Raw genomic sequence first — 21,564 nt, forward strand, 5'->3', positions numbered from 1 at the left:
ATGGGCCAAGGCTAGACAAACTGGCTCGTTAGCTGATTGCCAGGCTATTTAGGCAATTGAGAAATTGATGCACTGCCTCGGTTAAACCGACCAAATCAAACTACTTCCTTAGCACAATGGCAAACTCTGTTAGTGATCCTCCTAAGCAAGTAGTTTTAGACTCCTGCATAATTATTGAAAAAGTTAAGATTGGTAATGCTTTTAATCAACATTTTATCTCAGCTGTTTTCCTATTTGAAAGAAATGGTGGTCATACTGGTCTTGGCCAGTCAGTTGAGTGTTCTTCCCACATACAGCCTCCAGTTGCCTCGATAGGTGATCAGTCAACCTCAAGTGACTTGGTAGTCAGGGTTTTTCTTTTTGGCAACTCACAGAAACAGAAGTTATTGCTGCCTTATTAGCTCTTGACACCAAGAAGTCAATAGGGGCTGACAATTTGGACCCATCTTTGCTTAAGTATGAAGCACCCCTCATTGCTGGCTCAGTAACACAAATGTTTTATTTAACTTTAGTATCAGGAAATATTCAAAACATGTGGAAAGCAGCTTTTGTGCTACCACTCCATAAGGGCAGGGATAGTAGTGCTGCCGATAATTTCAATCCATTTCCAGGCTTCCTTGTCTTGCGAAAAATACTAGATTCAATGGTCAACAAACAGCTGCGTTATTTTCTATCTATCTATTCTTAATGTTAATCTTAACGTTAATTCAGACCTAAACATAGCACCACTATGGCTACCATGCTTGTTGCAAAAGCCTTAGAAGATTGAAAGAATTGTGCTCCCATGATTGTAGACTTGTCAAAAGCTTTTGATACTGTAGACCAGGTTTATTATTGGTGATGGTTATATAACTCACCATTGTGTTTTGTATCAAAACATGGGTTGGGCCTCTTTGTATGTAAGGAGAGAGCAGCATTTTCTTGTTTATCTACAAAGCACTCTTGCAGAAACGTCCTATGTATCTATCATCATTAATTCAACTTAGACTTACAAATGACCCAACCCAGTCTCAGGCCTGAATAACACTGGAAGCCCCTTCGGTCTCCACAGAGTTGCTTTTAGTTTTTTTGCGCCCTTTATGTGGAACAACTTACAGAACATTCTGAAATTAGATGTTCTTGTCCCCCTTGGTCAGTTCAGAGTAATGATTGGAGACCTCTGTTGATAAAAGTGTCTGTTTTCCTTAATATGTTTTGTAATTTTGTATATTGTATGTTAGATGTATTTATGCAGGGCTCATCTGTTAAAGAGACCGTAGTCTCAGTATGACTTCCCTGTCAAAATAAAGGTTAAATAAAAATTCAAATACAATTTAAGCTAGAAACATCATTCAAACTTTAAGACGTGCAGATCGGTCTGGAATAGTGTGCTTGTATAAAACCTTTTGATATATTTTATACTTTTTAAACTATTAAACGTTTTGCCCTTCGTTTTGTCCTCCATCCACTTTCATGGGATTTCCTCAACATTCTAAAGGTCCCATTGTGACATCACTTCCAACATTCCATTTACTGTAATTGCAACAATGCAACTTTTGGCACAAATCAGCTACTTTGACCACTTTGCCAACAACTTAGACAAAAAGTTAGAGCTTATGACATTTTTCAAATCTGAACTCAGAACAAAAACATATTCTACTGATCAAATGATACAGCTGTTTTACTAACCGCATCAACGACATTTCCTCTAACTTTTTATAAACAACTGAAATGTTGACCACATTCCTAAAAAGGTAGAGGGTATGCAATATTCCTGAAATCAGAACAGGAATAGCTTCCACCAATCAAGAGGTAGAGCTGTTTTAGTAACCCATCACCTGCTTTCAATAAAGATGCAGATTCATTACTTACCGACAACAGCTGGAAATTCCAATAAAAACTACATCACATTTTGAAGTTCACTTTCCTTGTTTTGTATAACAACACTGGCATGAATCTAGCAAATAAGCTTTGTGGGTCAGAGTGCAGTATTTATTTAGTTTCATAGCACAAACGTTTGTTAGCATGTTTCCTGCCAAGGCAACTGCAGGGAGGTTACCTAGCAACACGTGCCTTGGAGGGAGACAATGTCTTCATAGCACGACAAATTCACATGATTTGTGAATCTGTTCAGACCGAACAGCTAGCACGACATCTAAAATTGCTTTGAAAAAATAAGATTTCAGCTAATAGGGAGAAATATCCATCAAAATAACTACATTATGGCATGACCTGAGGTGTGTTCAACCAGGGGAATAGTTCGTGAACGTTTTCAAGCTTACACATAAAAGTTTGTGGCAAACATTCGCACACATAAGCTAACAGCCCGAAGAGGTAGCGCGCGGCGAACGGAAAATGGACGCCTAGATGGGTTCAAGTAAGCTGATATTATTTACATATGTATTAAAGAACTAAACATTATAGTCCTGATATTTATTATATATGGCTTTTCTTCATTGCTTCTATTTGTTTTTCATACTGTTTTTGTATTTCCATCTTATTTGACCATCATCTTGTTGTAACGTACGTTACAGGCGAGAGAGATGCACAACAAGATTGTGGGACTACTGGCGAAAAAGGTAGGTAGCTAAGCCAACTTGTAGCTTACGTCACAAAACATTATAGCTAGTGTGTCATTACTTAGTTAGATACTGTCTGTTAATTTTCTGGTTGATTTAAGAATTGGATATCGGTGATGGAGAATAGCCTAGCTAGTAGGAAAGATGAATGACTAACTAGCTATATCAGGATTCAACACAGTAGCTACAGTATATATTACCTCAGTCACCTTGCGGCCCCTACGGGGGTGGGGGGTGGGGGGGGAAGGGGTGGGCTGATATGTAACTACTCTCATGATTATTGGATCAGATAAACATTCACACAATCCTAAAGTTAACCAGTAAAGGGGTTTAATAAATTTGACCCTGTATCAGTGCTTGGGGGAGGCACGGTCCTTCTCAGGTATGAACCTGTCCAGGCATATTGTTCTCTGTCAAACACAGACCACTAAATAACAGGAACACATCCCAAAATTATTATTGGGCAGTGTTGGCAAGCTATAACATAGTTTATACATTTGTATTTACGTAAGTGGAGTGTTACGTTTTTAAGCAGTTCTTGAGCTCAGGTGCATTTTTTTTCCATATAGTGCATTCAGAAAGTATTCAGACCCCTTGACTTTTCCCACAATTTGTTATTTTACAGCCTTATTGGATTAAAATAAAAAATAAAACATCCTCATCAATCTACACACAATACCCCATAATGACAAAGAGAAAATAGTTTTTTTTTTTATGTTTGCCAACATATATATATATATATATATATATATATATATATATATATATATAAAATATATATATATATATATATATATATATATATATATATATATATTAAAAACATATATATATACCTTATTTACATAAGTATTCAGACCCTTTGATATGAGACTCGAAATTGAGCTCAGGTGCATCCTGTTTCCATTGATCATCCTTGATGTTTCTACAACTTGATTGAAGTCCACCTGTGGTAAATTCAATTGATTCAACATGATTTGGAAAGGAACACACCTGTCTATATAAGGCCCCACAGTTGACAGTGCATGTCAGAGCAAAAACCAAGCCATGAGGTCGAAGGAATTGTCCTTAGAGCTCTGAGACAGGATTGTGTCGAGGCACAGAACTAGGGAAGGGAACCAAAACATTTATGCAGCATTAAAGGTCCCCAAGAACACAGTGGCCTCCATCATTCTTAAATGGAAGAATCTTGGAACCACCTAGACTCTTCCTAGAGCTGGCCGCCGGCCAAACTGAGCAATCAGGGGAGAAGGGCCTTGATCAGGGAGGTGACCAAGAACCTGATGGTCACTCTGACAGAGCTTCAGAGTTCCTCTGTGGATATGGGAGAACCTTCCAGAAGGTCAACCATCTCTGCAACACCACCAATGTGGCCTTTATGGTAGAGTGGCCAGACGGAAGCCACTCTTCAGTAAAAGCACATGACAGCCCGCTTGGAGTTTGTCAAAAGGCACCTAAAGATTCTCAGACCATGAGAAACAAGATTCTCTGGTCTGATGAAACCAAGATTGAACTATTTGGCCTGAATACCAAGCGTCATGTCTGGAGGAAACCTGGCACCATCTTTATGGTGAAGTATGGTGGTGGCATCTTCATGCTGTGGGGATGTTTTTCAGCGGCAGGGACTGGGAGACTAGTCAGGATCCAGGGAAAGATTAATGGAACAAAGTACAGAGAGATCCTTGATGAAAACCTGCTCCAGAGTGTTCAGGACCTCAGACAGGGGTGAAGGTTCACCTTCCAGCAGGACAACGACCCTAAGCACACAGCCAAGACAACGCAGGAGTGGCTTCAGGACAAGTCTCTGAATGTCCTTGAGTGGCCCAGCCAGAGCCCGGACTTGAACCCGATTGAACATCTCTGGAGAGACTTGAAAATAGCTGTGCAGCGACGCTCCCCATCCAATCTGACAGAGCTTGAGAGGTGTAAAGATGTGTGTATACGTATAATGTTGTGATTAAGAGAGCATAATTTGCCTTTTTTAGCCACAAGGCACTAGCCACAGATGTAACTTGGTCTCGCATCTTGTGTGTGTTTTTACTCAGGTATAATGCTATCCTCGACGGGCATACGAAAACCATCCAAGACAGAAGAAAGTTGGATTTCTTCACCTTAATGGAAGAGGTCTTGTCTGGGGACCCAGCAGTAACTCCTGTCCAATTTGTTTCTTTATTCACTGACACACATCCCAACACCTCCAACCACATACCCCCACAAACACCTGCAGACCACAACATTCATACTTACACTACCAGTCAAAAGTTTGGACACACCTACTCATTCAAGGGTTTTTCTTTATTTTTTACATTGTAGAATAATAGTGAAGACGTCAAAACTATGAAATAACACATACAGTGGGGAAAAAAAGTATTTAGTCAGCCACCAATTGTGCAAGTTCTCCCACTGTCACGATCGTTCATGAACGGGACGGACCAAGGCGCAGCGTGATAAGCATACATGTTTATTTAAACGAATGAACACTCGACAAAACAACAAATGAAACGTGAAGTCCAAGGTAGCACACAAACATACCTAACACGGAACAAGATCCCACAACTAGCTAGTGCCAAAAGGCTGCCTAAGTATGGTCCCCAATCAGAGACAACGAGCGACAGCGGACTCCGACAGCACCACATAAACATAACAGGGTAGGGGCCGGGTGGGCATTCCGCCTCGGAGGCGGATCCGGCTCCGGGCGTGACCACCACCTATTCTCCGCCTCCCTGTTGCGCCCCTGGTCAGGTCTGGACCTCGGCGCGCTGCTTCCCCTCTCCTTCCTCCCACGAAGTACCAAGCCCTGTCTGGACCCTGGTGTGGGAGACCCCGAACCTGGAGAGGGGCTGACGTCTGGGTCTGGACTGGAACCGCTGACTGGAGCTGGATCAGGCACCGGTGGAGCGGACTGCTCTGGCTCCGGAGTGGAGCCGCTGACCGGAGCTGGACTGGACCCCGGTGGAGCGGATTGTTCTGGCTCCGGAGTGGAGCAGGCACGGGCCGTGCCGGACTGGACACACGCACCCCTGGCTTGGTGTGGGGAGCAGGAACGGGCCGGACCGGGCTGACGACGCGCACCACTGGCGGGGAGCAGGAACGGGCCGTACCGGACTGGCGACGCGCACCACTGGCCTGGTGCGGGGAGCAGGAACAGGCCGGGCCGGGCTGGCGACGCGCACCACTGGCTTGGTGCGAGGGGCAGGAACAGGCCAGGCCGGGCCGGGCTGGCGACGCGCACCACTGGCTTGGTGCGAGGGACAGGAACGGGCCGGACCGGGCGTGACACCCACTTAAAAAGATGAGAGAGGCCTGTAATTTTCATCATAGGTACACGTCAACTATGACAGACAAAATGAGAAAAATAATTCCAGAAAATCACATTGTAGGATTTTTTATGAATTTATTTGCAAACTATGGTGGAAAATAAGTATTTGGTCAATAACAAAAGTTTCTCAATACTTTGTTATATACCCTTTGTTGGCAATGCCACAGGTCAAACGTTTTCTGTATGTCTTCACACGGTTTTCACACACTGTTGCTGGTATTTTGGCCCATTCCTCCATGCAGATCTCCTCTAGAGCAGTGATGTTTTGGGGCTGTCGCTGGGCAACACGGACTTTCAACTCCCTCCAAAGATTTTCTATGGGGTTGAGATCTGGAGACTGGCTAGGCCACTCCAGGACCTTGAAATGCTTCTTATGAAGCCACTCCTTCGTTGCCCGGGCGGTGTGTCTGAGATCATTGTCATGCTGAAAGACCCAGCCACGTTTCATCTTCAATGCCCTTGCTGATGGAAGGAGGTTTTCACTCAAAATCTCACGGTACATGGCCCCATTCATTCTTTCCTTTACACGGATCAGTCGTCCTGGTCCCTTTGCAGAAAAACAGCCCCAAAGCATGATGTTTCCACCCCCATGCTTCACAGTAGGTATGGTGTTCTTTGGATGCAACTCAGCATTCTTTGTCCTCCAAACACGACGAGTTGAGTTTTTACCAAAAAGTTCTATTTTGGTTTCATCTGACCATATGACATTCTCCCAATCCTCTTCTGGATCATCCAAATGCAATCTAGCAAACTTCAGACGGGCCTGGACACGTACTGGCTTAAGCAGGGGGACACGTCTGGCACTGCAGGATTTGAGTCCCTGGTGGCGTAGTGTGTTACTGATGGTAGGCTTTGTTACTTTGGTCCCAGCTCTCTGCAGGTCATTCACTAGGTCCCACCGTGTGGTTCTGGGATTTTTGCTCACCGTTCTTGTGATCATTTTGACCCCATGGGGTGAGATCATGCGTGAAGCCCCAGATCGAGGGAGATTATCAGTGGTCTTGTATGTCTTCCATTTCCTAATAATTGCTCCCACAGTTGATTTCTTCAAACCAAGCTGCTTACCTATTGCAGATTCAGTCTTCCCAGCCTGGTGCAGGTCTATAATTTTGTTTCTGGTGTCCTTTGACAGCTCTTTGGTCTTGGCCATAGTGGAGTTTGGAGTGTGACTGTTTGAGGTTGTGGACAGGTGTCTTTTATACTGATAACAAATCAAATCAAATCAAATCAAATTTTATTGGCCACATGCGCCGAATACAACAGGTGCAGACATTACAGTGAAATGCTTACTTACAGCCCTTAACCAACAGTGCATTTCTTTTTAACAAAAAAAGTAAAAATAAAACAACAACAAAAAAAGTGTTGAGAAAAAAAGAGCAGAAGTAAAATAAAATAAGAGTAGGGAGGCTATATATGCAGGGGGGTACCGGTGCAGAGTCAATGTGCGGGGGCACCGGCTAGTTGAGGTAGTTGAAGTAATATGTACATGTGGGTAGAGTTAAAGTGACTATGCATAAATAATTAACAGAGTAGCAGCAGCGTAAAAGGATGGGGTGGGGGGGCAGTGCAAATAGTCCGGGTAGCCATGATTAGCTGTTCAGGAGTCTTATTGCTTGGGGGTAGAAGCTGTTGAGAAGTCTTTTGGACCTAAACTTGGCACTCCGGTACTGCTTGCCGTGCGGTAGCAGAGAGAACAGTCTATGACTAGGGTGGCTGGAGTCTTTGACAATTTTGAGGGCCTTCCTCTGACACTGCCTGGTATAGAGGTCCTGGATGGCAGGAAGCTTGGCCCCAGTGATGTACTGGGCCGTACGCACTACCCTCTGTAGTGCCTTGCGGTCGGAGGCCAAGTAGTTGACATACCAGGCGGTGATGCAACCAGTCAGGATGCTCTCGATGGTGCAGCTGTAGAATTTTTTGAGGATCTGAGGACCCATGCCAAATATTTTCAGTCTCCTGAGGGGGAATAGGTTTTGTCGTGCCCTCTTCACGACTGTCTTGGTGTGTTTGGACCATGATAGTTCGTTGGTGATGTGGACACCAAGGAACTTGAAGCTCTCAACCTGTTCCACTACAGCCCCGTCGATGACAATGGGGGCGTGCTCAGTCCTCTTTTTTTTCCTGTAGTCCACAATCACCTACTTTGTCTTGGTCACGTTGAGGGAGAGGTTGTTGTCCTGGCACCACACGGCCAGGTCTCTGACCTCCTCCCTATAGGCTGTCTCATCGTTGTCGGTGATCAGGCCTACCACTGTTGTGTCGTCGGCAAACTTAATGATGGTGTTGGAGTCGTGCCTGGCCATGCAGTCATGGGTGAACAGGGAGTACAGGAGGGGACTGAGCACGCACCCCTGAGGGGCCCCCGTGTTGAGGATCAGTGTGGCAGATGTGATGTTACCTACCCTTACCACCTGGGGGCGGCCCGTCAGGAAGTCCAGGATCCAGTTGCAGAGGGAGGTGTTTAGTCCCAGGATCCTTAGCTTAGTGATGAGCTTAGAGGGCACTATGGTGTTGAATGCTGAGCTGTAGTCAATGAATAGCATTCTCACGTAGGTGTTCCTCTTGTCCAGATGGGAAAGGGCAGTGTGGAGTGCAATAGAGATTGCATCATCTGTGGATCTGTTGGGGCGGTATGCAAATTGGAGTGGGTCTAGGGTTTCTGGGATAATGCTGTTGATGTGAGCCATGACCAGCCTTTCAAAGCACTTAATGGCTACAGACGTCAGTGCTACGGGTCGGTAGTCATTTAGGCAGGTTATCTTAGAGTCCTTGGGCACGGGGACTATGGTGGTCTGCTTGAAACATGTTGGTATTACAGACTCAGTCAGGGACATGTTGAAAATGTCAGTGAAGACACTTGCCAGTTGGTCAGCGCATGCTCGGAGTACACGTCCTGGTAATCCCTCTGGCCCTGCGGCCTTGTGAATGTTGACCTGCTTAAAAGTCTTACTCACATCGGCTACGGAGAGCGTGATCACATAGTCATCCGGAACAGCTGGTGCTCTCATGCATGCTTCAGTGTTGCTTGCCTCGAAGCGAGCATAGAAGTGGTTTAGCTCGTCTGGTAGGCTTGTGTCACTGGGCAGCTCGCGGCTGTGTTTCCCTTTGTAGTCTGTAATAGTTTTCAAGCCCTGCCACATCCGACGAGCGTCAGAGCCAGTGTAGTACGATTCAATCTTAGTCCTGTATTGACTCTTTGCCTGTTTGATGGTTCGTCGGAGGGCATAGCGGGATTTCTTATAAGCGTCCGGGTTAGAGTCCCGCTCCTTGAAAGCGGCAGCTCTACCCTTTAGCTCAGTGCGGATGTTTCCTGTAATCCATGGCTTCTGGTTGGGGTATGTACGTACGGTCACTGTGGGGACGACATCATCGATGCACTTATTGATGAAGCCAGTGACTGATGTGGTGTACTCCTCAATGCTGTCTGAAGAATCCCGGAACATGTTCCAGTCTGTGCTAGCAAAACAGTCCTGTAGCTTAGCATCTGCGTCATCTGACCATTTTTTTATTAACCGAGTCACTGGTGCTTCCTGCTTTAGTTTTTGCTTATAAGCAGGAATCAGGAGGATAGAGTTATGGTCAGATTTGCCAAATGGAGGGCGAGGGAGAGCTTTGTATGCGTCTCTGTGTGTCACGGTTTCGGCCGAGGCTGCCTCTCTCCCTTGTTCGGGCAGGCTTCGGCTATCTTTGTATCCAGAATACTAGCTGCCACCGTTGTATGTTTCATGTTCGTTTGCTTTTGTCTGTTTGTTGTCACACCTGTTCTCGTTTAGCGTAATTAGTGTCCTATAAGTTTCTCGTTGTGTTTGTCTAGTGTTGTGTGTTATTGATTTTGGTCTGTCGTGTGTAGGGCTTCATTTTGTATTTCGCTCGGTTGAGCTTCCCTCCACTGCGTTGGAGTGTTACGCACCTGCTTTGTGCGCTTTCGTTTTGTTTCGCCTTCGTGCGTAATTTCGCCTTCGGGCAAGAGTTGTCTTATTTCCTTGTTGGAGATTACTAAAGTCTGTTGGACTATACTTCGGTGTCCTGCGTTTGATTCCACCACTGCACCCACCTACAGCACGCGTGACAGAATAACACACCTAAGAATGGAATCAGCAGGAGCCACAGCAGCCCAGGCGACGCTGGAGGACAGGGTCCGGGAACAAGGTGACCAGATCCTGCAGATGGGGACCGCACTGCAGGAGGTGATCACCACCATCCGAGGCTGGGGGACGCCGCCACCGCCACCCTCCCTGCCAGCACCATCGGCCAGTCAGCCCATTCCCGCACCGGAACCCCGAGGAGTCCGACTCTCGCTCCCGAGGGCTTACGATGGGACCGCGGCTGGGTGCCAGGGTTTCCTTCTCCAGGTGGAGCTGTACCTGGCCACCGTGCACCCGGCGCCCTCGGGACATGAGAGCGTGTCCGCCCTGATCTCCTGCCTGTCCGGGAAGGCGTTGGAATGGGCCAACGCGGAGTGGAGGAGGATCGACGCGGACACCATAACTTATGACGAGTTCTCCCGCCGCTTCAGGGCGGTGTTTGACCATCCCCCGGAGGGGAAAGCGGCGGGGGAGCGTCTGGTCTTCCTCCGGCAGGGGAGGAGGAGTGCCCAGGAGTTCGCCCTCAAATTCCGTACTCTAGCGGCAGATGCAGGGTGGAATGATCGGGCTCTCGTCGATCACTACAGATGTAGTCTACGAGAGGACGTCCGTCGGGAGCTGGCCTGTAGGGACACCAGCCTCACGTTCGACCAGTTGGTCGACATGTCCATCAGGCTGGATAACCTGCTAGCTACCCGCGGACGTCCCGAGGGGGTCCGTCCATTTCACCCTCCAGCGCCTCCGAGCCGTGCCCCATGGAGCTCGGGGCGCTGGCGCTAGAGAGAGGAGGGGTCGGCTTACTGGGGGTCCATCCCTGCACCAACTGTGGTCGGGGAGGACACACCGCGGCTAGGTGCTGGGGATGGCCTCCTAGGGGAGAGGAAGACAGGTCCCGCACTGGGGATTCCTTCCAGGTGAGTAGGCGCCCCACTCACCCAGAGCTCTCTGTTGCACATTTCTGTATGCCTGTGAGTTTTCCACAGGTAGCACCTCATTCCCAGCATAAGGCGCTGGTAGATTCAGGCGCGGCTGGGAATTTTATTGATAATAAGTTTTGTTTAGCTTTAGGGATTCCCCTTCTTCCTGTTGATGTCCCTTTCCCCGTTCATGCCCTAGATAGCCGTCCGTTGGGTGCGGGCTTGATCAGGGAGGTCACTGCGCCACTTAGGATGTGTGCGCAGGGGGTCATCAGGAGATGATTCAGCTATTTCTGATTGACTCTCCTGCGTATCCGGTGGTGCTGGGCATGCCCTGGTTGAGTAACCATAACCCATCTATTTCGTGGCAGGAGAGGGCTCTGATGGAGTGGTCTGCCCAGTGTGTGGGTAGATGTTTAGGCGTTTCCGTAGGGGCTACCTCGGTGGAGAGTCCAAACCAGGTGCCCGCATTGCACGTTCCCCCTGAGTATGGGGATTTGGCTATTGCGTTTAGTAAGTCGAGGGCGACGCAGTTGCCGCCCCATAGGCAGGGAGATTGTGCGATAGACCTCCAGGCAGGAGCTGCGCTCCCACGGAGCCATGTGTATCCTCTGTCTCAGGAGGAGAAGAAAGCTATGGAGACTTACATAGACGAATCTGAGACAAGGATACATACGGCCTTCCACTTCCCCTGCGTCCTCGAGTTTCTTTTTTGTGAAGAAGAAGGATGGTGGTTTGCGCCCGTGCATCGATTACCGTGGTCTCAATCAGATCACGGTGAAGTACAGTTATCCACTCCCGCTGATTGCGACCATGACTGAGTCCTTGCATGGGGCGCGTTTCTTCACTAAATTAGATCTCAGGAGCGCGTACAACTTGGTGCGCATCAGGGAGGGCGATGAATGGAAGACAGCCTTTAGTACCACTTCGGGCCATTACGAGTATCTTGTCATGCCATACGGGTTGATGAACGCTCCGTCAGTTTTCCAATCATTCGTGGATGAGATCTTCAGGGACATGCAGGGGCAGGGGGTCGTGGTGTACATAGATGACATTCTCGTGTACTCGCCTACCCGTGTCGAGCATGTGGCCCTGGTGCGCAGAGTGTTGTGGAGGCTGGTGGAGCACGACCTGTATGTTAAGGCAGAGAAGTGTCTGTTTTTCCAGGAGTCGGTCTCCCTTTTTGGGGTATCAGTTGTCTGCGTCAGGGGTGAAGATGGAGGTAGACCGGGTGTCAGCCGTGCGTAATTGGCAAACACCAACCACTGTGAAGGAGGTGCAGCAGTTTTTGGGGTTTGCGAATTACTACCGGAGGTTTATCCGGGGGTTTTGGACAGGTGGCAGCTCCCATCATGTCTCTCTTGAAGGGGGGCCCGGTGCGTCTGCAGTGGTCTGCCGAGGCGGACAGGGCGTTTGGGAGGCTGAAGGACCTGTTTACCTCGGCTCCAGTGCTGGCGCATCCGGATCCCTCTTTACCATTTCAGGTAGAGGTGGACGCGTCTGAGGCCGGTATTGGAGCCGTGCTTTCACAACGGTCAGGCGCGCCACCTAAACTCCGCCCCTGTGCCTTCTATTCCAAGAAGCTCAGTCCGGCGGAGCGAAACTATGACGTAGGGGACAGGGAGCTGTTAGCCGTGGTACAGGCCCTAAAGGTGTGGAGGCACTGGCTTGAGGGGGCTCAACACCCTTTCCTCATTTTGACGGACCACCGTAACCTGGAGTACATCCGGGCAGCGAGGAGGCTAAACCCTCGGCAGGCTAGATGGAATATGTTTTTGACCCGGTTTACATTTAAGATCACGTACATCACTGGGTCACAGAACGGTAAGGCAGATGCGCTGTCTCGGCGGTATGACACGGAGGAGAGGTCCGTGGAGCCCACTCCCATACTGCCGGAGTCGTGTCTGGTGGCACCGGTAGTGTGGGAGGTCAATGCTGAGCTCGAGCGGGCGTTACGCACCGACCCTAGTCCACCACAATGCCCGGAGGGTCGGAGATATGTTCCGCTCGAGGTTCGGGATCGATTGATCTATTGGGCTCACACGTCACCCTCCTCTGGACACCCGGGTATCGGCCGGACAGTGCACTGTCTTAGTGCCAAGTACTGGTGGCCCACGTTGGCAAGGGATGTGAGGGTTTATGTTTCCTCCTGCTCGGTGTGCGCCCAGTGTAAGGCGCCTAGACATCTGCCTAGGGGTAAGTTACTACCCCTGCCCGTTCCACAACGACCATGGTCCCACCTCTCGGTAGATTTCCTTACTGACCTTCCTCCTTCACAGGGGAATACCACTATACTGGTCGTTGTGGACCGGTTTTCTAAGGCCTGTCGTTTGCTCCCCATGCCGGGCCTTCCTACCGCCCTGCAAACTGCCGAAGCCCTATTCACCCATGTGTTCCGGCACTACGGGGTACCCGAGGATATTGTGTCTGATCGAGGTCCCCAATTTACCTCCAGAGTCTGGAGAGCTTTTATGGAGCGGTTGGGGGTCTCGGTGAGCCTCACCTCGGGTTACCACCCGGAGAGTAATGGGCAGGTGGAACGTGTGAACCAGGATGTGGGTAGGTTTCTTAGAACATACTGCCAGGACCGGCCGGAGGAGTGGGCAAGGTCGTTCCCTGGGCCGAAATGGCCCAGAATTCCCTACGCCATTCCTCCACTAACCTAACCCCTTTCCAATGTGTGTTAGGGTACCAGCCGGTTCTGGCACCTTGGCAGCAGAGCCAGATCGAGGCTCCTGCGGTGGATGAGTGGGCGCGGCGCTCGGAGGAGACATGGAACGCTGCACACGTCCACCTGCAGCGGGCCCTCCGACGTCATAAGGCGAGCGCCGATCTCCACCGCAGTGAGGCTCTCTACCAGAAACCTGCCCCTCCGCCTGCCCTGTCGGAAACTGGGTCGGCGGTTTGTAGGGCCATTTAAAGTCCTGGGAAGGTTGAACGAGGTGTGTTACAAATTACAACTACCTGTTGAATATAAAAGTATTAACCCCTCGTTCCATGTGTCCCTTCTCAGGCCGGTGGTAGCTGGCCCACTCCAAGAAAGTGAGATCAGGGAGAATCCTCCGCCCCCATTGGACATCGAGGGGGCACCGGCGTACTCCGTGAGGTCCATCTTGGATTCGAGACGTCGGATGGGGGGTCTCCAGTATCTAGTGGAGTGGGAGGGGTACGGTCCGGAGGAGCGGTGCTGGGTGCCGAGGAGAGACATTTTGGACCCGTCTCTTCTGACGGAATTCCATCGTGGGCACCCGACGCACCCTGCTCCGCGTCCTCCGGGTCGTCCCCGAGGCCGGAGTCGGCGCACGTCTGGAGCCGCGCGTCAAGGGGGGGGTACTGTCACGGTTTCGGCCGAGGCTGCCTCTCTCCCTTGTTCGGGCAGGCTTCGGCGTTCGTTGTCTCCGGAATACTAGCTGCCACCGTTGTATGTTTCATGTTCGTTTGCTTTTGTCTGTTTGTTGTCACACCTGTTTCGTTTAGCGTAATTAGTGTCCTATAAGTTTCTCGTTGTGTTTGTCTAGTGTTGTGTGTTATTGATTTTGGTCTGTCGTGTGTAGGGCTTCATTTTGTATTTCGCTCGGTTGAGCTTCCCTCCACTGCGTTGGAGTGTTACGCACCTGCTTTGTGCGCTTTCGTTTTGTTTCGCCTTCGTGCGTAATTTCGCCTTCGGGCAAGAGTTGTCTTATTTCCTTGTTGGAGATTACTAAAGTCTGTTGGACTATACTTCGGTGTCCTGCGTTTGATTCCACCACTGCACCCACCTACAGCACGCGTGACACTGTGTGTGGAGTAAAGGTGGTCCAGAGTTTTTTTTCCTCTGGTTGCACATTTAACATGCTGGTAGAAATTAGGTAGAACGGATTTAAGTTTCCCTGCATTAAAGTCCCCGGCCACTAGGAGCGCTGCATCTGGATGAGCGTTTTCCAGTTGATTTATGGCCTTGTACAACTCATTCAGTGCAATCTTAATGCCAGCATTGGTTTGTGGTGGTAAATAGACAGCTATGAAAAATATAGATGAAAACTCTCTTGGTAAATAGTGTGGTCTACAGCTTATCATAAGATACTCTACCTCAGGTGAGGAAAACCTCGAGACTTCCTTAGTATTTGATTTTGTGCACCAGCTGTTGTTTACAAATATACACAGACCGCCACCCCTTGTCTTACCGGAGTCAGACGTTCTATCCTGCCGATGTAGCGTATAGCCCGCTAGCTGTATGTTATCCATGTCGTCGTTCAGCCACGACTCGGTGAAACATAAGATATTACAGTTTTTAATGTCCCGTTGGTAGGATAACCGTAATCTTAGGTCATCCAATTTGTTCTCCAATGATTGAAGATTGGCTAATACGATTGATGGAAGAGGCAGTTTACTCGCTCGCAGTCGGATCCTTACAAGGCACCCCGCCCTACGTCCACGATATCTCCGTCTCTTCCTCATGCGAATGACAGGGATTTGGGCCTTGTCGGGTGTCTGTATGATATCCTTCGCGGCCGCCTCGTTGAAGAAAAAATCTTCGTCCAATACGAGGTGAGTAATCGCTGTCCTGATATCCAGAAGCTCTTTTTGGTTATAAGAGACGATGGCAGAAACATAATGTACAAAATAAATTACAAATAACGCGGAAAAACACACATAATAGTACAATTGGTTAGAGGGCTGTAAAACGGCAGCCATCTTCTCCGGCGCTGTTTTCAAGTTCAAACAGGTGCCATTAATACAGGTAATGAGTGGAGGACAGAGGAGCCTCTTAAAGAAGAAGTTACAGGTCTGTGAGAGCCAGAAATCTTGCTTGTTTGTAGGTGACCAAATACATTTCAGATTTTTTATTTTTATTAATGAGCAAAAATGTCTAAAAAACATAATTCCACTTTGACATTATGGGGTATTGTGTGTACGCCAGTGACCAAAACAATCTCAATGTAATCCATTTTAAATTCAGGCTGTAACACAACAAAATGTGGAAAAAGGCAAGGGGTGTGAATACCTTCTGAAAGCACTGTATGTGGGCATCAGCTGGTTCAAGCCATCTACTATTTGGAGCAGTTGGTGGTGCAAATGGCCTTTGCTTAAGCCAAAGTGGTTGCCACATCGCAAAAACATTCCTGGTTGGCCAATAGCCACAGAGAGGCCAACACACGATCCTCCAGTCGTTCTCCTATGTATAAAATATCTGAAAAACAAAGCAAAATTTAATTTTGTAATCAGAGTTTTGTCCTGTCTTTGTTCTGTCTGTAAGACAGAGGCAATTAGCAATGATACAGTGATGTATTGTTCATTATAGGCTTACTGTTCACAATGTAGGCTACATTGTACTTTAACATGTTGTTTATTTGAAATATTTGCCCTTCGTCCAAGTGTTAATAGATAAGGGGCTTTATAAATAATATACTTAATGTACATAAACAACAATTTGATTGTTTATCAGCTATCACACCCCAGCTGTCTGGTCGGTCAACTAACTAAGCGGCTGGGTTGCATTCGTGCTTCCTTATAGATAATGTTAGATAGTTACATCATTGGGGCTTTTTGTGACACTTAACTTTATTTAGGCTTCTTTAATCAAAACAGTCTAAAAAGTCATTGATTATTACATTTTATGCGGTCTAGCCATCGTTTCACCAGAAAGAGTAGCTAAAACTAATGGAATGGAATGTTTGTGTAAAAAAGAATCAACAGACTCTGTTGAAAACAAACATAAATGTATTTCTCCGGGAGCGTTCGCAAATGGAAGCCTGGTTGAACACACCTCTGGAACAATACAGAGAAGGTTTCTAATGCTTACATTTACATTTACATTTTAGTCATTTAGCAGACGCTCTTAACCAGAGCGACTTACAGGAGCAATTAGGGTCAAGTGCCTTGCTCAAGGGCACATTAACGTCATTTAGCAGACGCTCTTAGCCAGAGCGACTCACAAATTGGTACGTTCACCCTATAGCCAGTGGGATAACCACTTTACAATTTCCCCAGTCAGGAAGATCCTGGAACAATACAGAGACAACAACCACACAACTACTGACCACAACTACTGAACCACACACCTACTTACCAAAACTACTGACCACAACCACACAACTACTGACCAGAACCACACAACTATTGACCACAGCTACTGACCACAACCAAAAAAATACTGACCGCAACTACTGCCCACAGCTACTGACCACAACCACTTAATTACTGACCACAACTCCTAAACCACAACTACTGAACACAACCAAAAACTACTGTCCACTACTGAACACAAAATGACTGAAACCAAAAACTAATGACCACAACAACATAACTACTACTGACCACAACTACTGACCACACAACTACTGACCACAACTACTGCTCTGGTCTGCAGTAGCTCTTTTCCAGCTCTGGTCCTGGGCTTAGCTAGCTAGCTCAGGTTCAGACTAGCTCTGGTCTAGCTCTGGTCTGCACTATAAATTATAACTACACTGGACAAAAATATAAACGCAACCTGCAACAATTTCAAAGATTTTACTGAGTTACAGTTCATATAAGGAAATCAGTCAATTGAAATAAATTCATTGGGCCCTAATCCATGGATTTCACATGACTGGGAATACAGATAGGCATCTGTTGGTCACATATACCTTTAAGAAAAGCTAGTGGCATTGATAAGAAAACCAGTCAATATCTGGTGTGACCACCATTTGCCACAGTAGTCCATGAATGCCACGCAGCTTTCCGGGACTGCCGTGCAGAATAAATATCAGCCCACGGAGAGAAGCACGAGATTGTACTTCACTCAACTTTCTAGAGTTTTCCCTGTTAGTTAACACTATCAAGGTTTCCCTTTTACTTTGGCAATTGTAATTGAATCAATGCAATATTAGCCACTTTAAATGCAATATACCGAAACAAAGGAACAACACAATAGATTTTGTTGTAGGCCGAACACATCGGAGTAGAATTCTATTGCATTGACATGCAAGACTCAGCCCGTACTCTATACAGACCGGTGTGGCATAACCAATCAGAGCTGCAGTAGGCCTATATGCAAATAGACCATTGCCATATATGGATCTGTGCCATTTACTTTGAACTGAACTGTGTTTACAGCTGTGGCCGTGAGTAGATGCACTTGTTTTGAGATCAAAGCGAGAGCTGCATGTAGCCACCTGTGCACATTTTGTTCATATCCTTTGCTAGTTAGTGATTTACTAGCCCAGTTATAGATCATTTGTAGTCAGCAATAGGGAAGTGATTGCTTCCTTCAAGAGCACAAAACGTTTACATTTCTAGACATCTTTGAAAAGCAAGTCAGGTAAAGAGCTTTTTTTTGTCTTAAAGGGGCAGTAGCCAATAGTTAGAGGGTAGCATAATTTGTCTCATTCTCTGTAATAATGGTATGGGAATAATAATGCATTTTATTTTATAAAGTGGTTTCTTGCATCAAACAGCACAACATTTTCAGTCACCTCCTTGTCTGAAGAACAAGTAGATAAACAGGTTAATGTCAAGCCCTGCGTATTTATTTCAAAAGTCTCATGGAATCCAGGCCTACATTGAACACTACAAATTGGCTGCTAATGTAGGCTGAATTTCCATGTTAAAATGCTATGTGATGCATTTTCTCCATTGTTTTGATGGTAGGCCTATATTATGATCAAATAGCCACTGTAGCCTACTTGGCCACTGTTAAAAATTTAACTTAAAGTGGGTACAGCCTCGGTGTTCACAGTACACACGCGCTGGAAATTGCACAGAATTTACACAACGTTCAAGTTTACGCTCAGCAGACCTGAAATTTGCTGAGAGCCGAAAGAAATTTGAGGGAACATTGCTGGTGAGTATGCAGGCCATGGAAGAACTGGGACATTTTCAGCTTCCAGGAATTGTGTACAGAACCTTGCGACATGGGGCTGTGCATTATCATGCTGAAAGATGAGGTGATGGCGGCGGATGAATGGCACGACAATGGGCCTCAGGATCTCGTCACGGTTTCTCTGTGCATTCAAATTGCCATCAATTAAATGCAATTGTGTTCATTGTCCATAGCTTATGTCTGCCCATACCATAATCCCACCGCCAGCATGGGGCACAATGTTCACAACGTTGACATTAGCAAACTGCTCGCCCACACCATACCATCTGCCCGGTACAGTTGAAACCGGGATTCATCAGTGAAGAGCACACTTCTCCAGCGTGCCAGTGGCCATCGAAGGTAAGTATTTGCCCACTGAAGTCAGTTACGACGCTGAACTGCAGTCAGGTCAAGACCTTGGTGAGGACGACGAGCAACACCTGTCAGGTGGATGGATTATCTTTGCAAAGGAGAAATGCTCACTAAGAGGGATGTAAACACATTTGTGCACAACATTTGAGAGAAATAAGCTTTTTGTGCATATGGACAATTTCTGGGATCTTTTATTTCAGCTCATGAAACATGGGACCAACACTTTAAATGTTGCGTTTATATTGTTGTTCAGTATATTTGAAATGTGCATAAATTAGCATATAATACCCACCAACAATCATTTTTACTCTTGAACCGTTCAAGCTAGACACACCAAACAAACGTTCACATGTTCAGGCAATCCTATTCCATCCATCAACCAACCAACCAACCAACCAACCAACCAACCAACCAACCAACCAACCAACCAATCTTTTCATCTACCTACTTTTTCAACTATTACCAGTCACCACAATTACTATTGCAGACACTACCACTACTATAACTTATTTCAAAACCATACATACTTTAAAAGTAGCTAGGAAGCTAGATGCACCATCATAATTCTCTACCCAAATAATAGCCTTAAACTTTGTCATCATTACATCATCATTCAACTAAAATCAAACTTCATTTACACTGAACATTTTACTTGAAACCCACAGCTTGAATGATTCATAGTTGCTTTGCTTTCCTAAGTGTTGTCCACATGAACCTGCTTTTATTCCCATCGTCTGACAGAAGATCTCTTTTATTCTGTCTTTCTTCTTTCAGTTCTCACATGCAACAACTGTAGTTTACAATTTTTTTTGTGATCTATCTGCCCCACAATCCAAAGTAATAAGGTTGATATAGTAGTCTATCAAAGTAATCAGACCAATTATTTTACTAAATTTAACTTTGACTATATGTAACTGATTTGCTTTAAATAGTAAATTAAAATGTTTTAAACTTCTTCAATTACCACAAAACATTTTTTCAAGAGCTAAAGCCCCACAACTTTACTTGTAAAGTTACCATCTAGTGCTAGTGTCAAAATTGACTACAAAGTGTAAATAGGATAATTTTGGTCATAAAGTCAGTCTTGTCTAAAACGGAGTTTAGAACCTCAGTGTGTCACAACAAGTTAATGAAGGTTGGGTTTGGATTACAATTATGTCAACACTTCATGCCCCCTTTTGCCCAAACACGGTATGACAACGCCCCTATAAAGGCCAAGCTCCACATGCAAATTGTCCTTTTTGAGACCGAGCGAAAAGTCCTCTACGGATTTTACATTCATTAGCGTATACCACTCTGACATGTTCGCCAAGGTAGCCCCATGACCACCAGACAAAATGCTGATAGGCACAGTATCTGTATCGGTTGGGAATGACAATGAAAGGTGCACACTGTTATATTAGCAGAACACTGCTTCTATGGTATTATGTAAAGGGTTGTTTATTCTACATGGACCGGTTTCTACATTTGAAAGTTATCGAAACACTTAGTTTAGAATATCTACATAAATTCAGCAATTGCATTCTTCTCATATTACTCTTTAGGCTACTGACCTATTTAAAGCTTGCAGGAGATTTGCTTAATATTGAGTGGGGGGAAACAGCTGCGGGCAAAGTTCTGACGGATGGGTGTGTCATGGTGGTGCCAAGGACACACCCAAGAAATACCCACATCAAACCACACCCCCAAGCCAACTCACGTTTGGCTTCTGTCATGGCCACCAGCATTTCTTCTTCTATTTTTTATTTGATTTATAAACACAAACAACACAACACAACATAACCACCACACCCAATACACACCACCAGCATTTCTTGAGGAGCAAGCCAAAAAACTAGCCCAAATCAGCAGGTACAGTTCCTGTTTGGATGTTAAATGATGAGACAGAGTCATTGATGTGAGTAACCAGTCTTGTTCAGCACATTGCAATACATCCGGGTATATCAACCATACCGGTAAAAACACTGGTGTTGCAGTAATTAACATTTACCAACAGATAGCAGTAACGTCCCATCTTACACCCATAACATCTTCCCTTTTATAAAATAGGACAGGAGCTGTCAATTCACTAACAAAACAAACCTAGTAATAATATCCAACATAAAGATTTTAGGTTTTTTTCAGGAATAAAATAAACAACATTTTGAAAGTCTCTTCACTTTTCCAATATACAGTGGGGAGAACAAGTATTTGATACACTGCCGATTTTGCAGGTTTTCCTACTTACAAAGCATGTAGAGGTCTGTAATTTTTATCATATGTACACTTCAACTGTGAGAGACGGAATCTAAAACAAAAATCCAGAAAATCACATTGTATGATTTTTAAGTAATGAATTTGCATTTTATTGCATGACATAAGTATTTGATACATCAGAAAAGCAGAACTTTATATTTGGTACAGAAACCTTTGTTTGCAATTACAGAGATCATACGTTTCCTGTAGGTCTTGACCAGGTTTGCACACACTGCAGCAGGGATTTTTGCCCACTCCT

This window comes from Coregonus clupeaformis, chromosome 15 (assembly GCF_020615455.1).
Source record: "Coregonus clupeaformis isolate EN_2021a chromosome 15, ASM2061545v1, whole genome shotgun sequence".
In the NCBI taxonomy this organism is placed as follows: domain Eukaryota; kingdom Metazoa; phylum Chordata; class Actinopteri; order Salmoniformes; family Salmonidae; genus Coregonus; species Coregonus clupeaformis.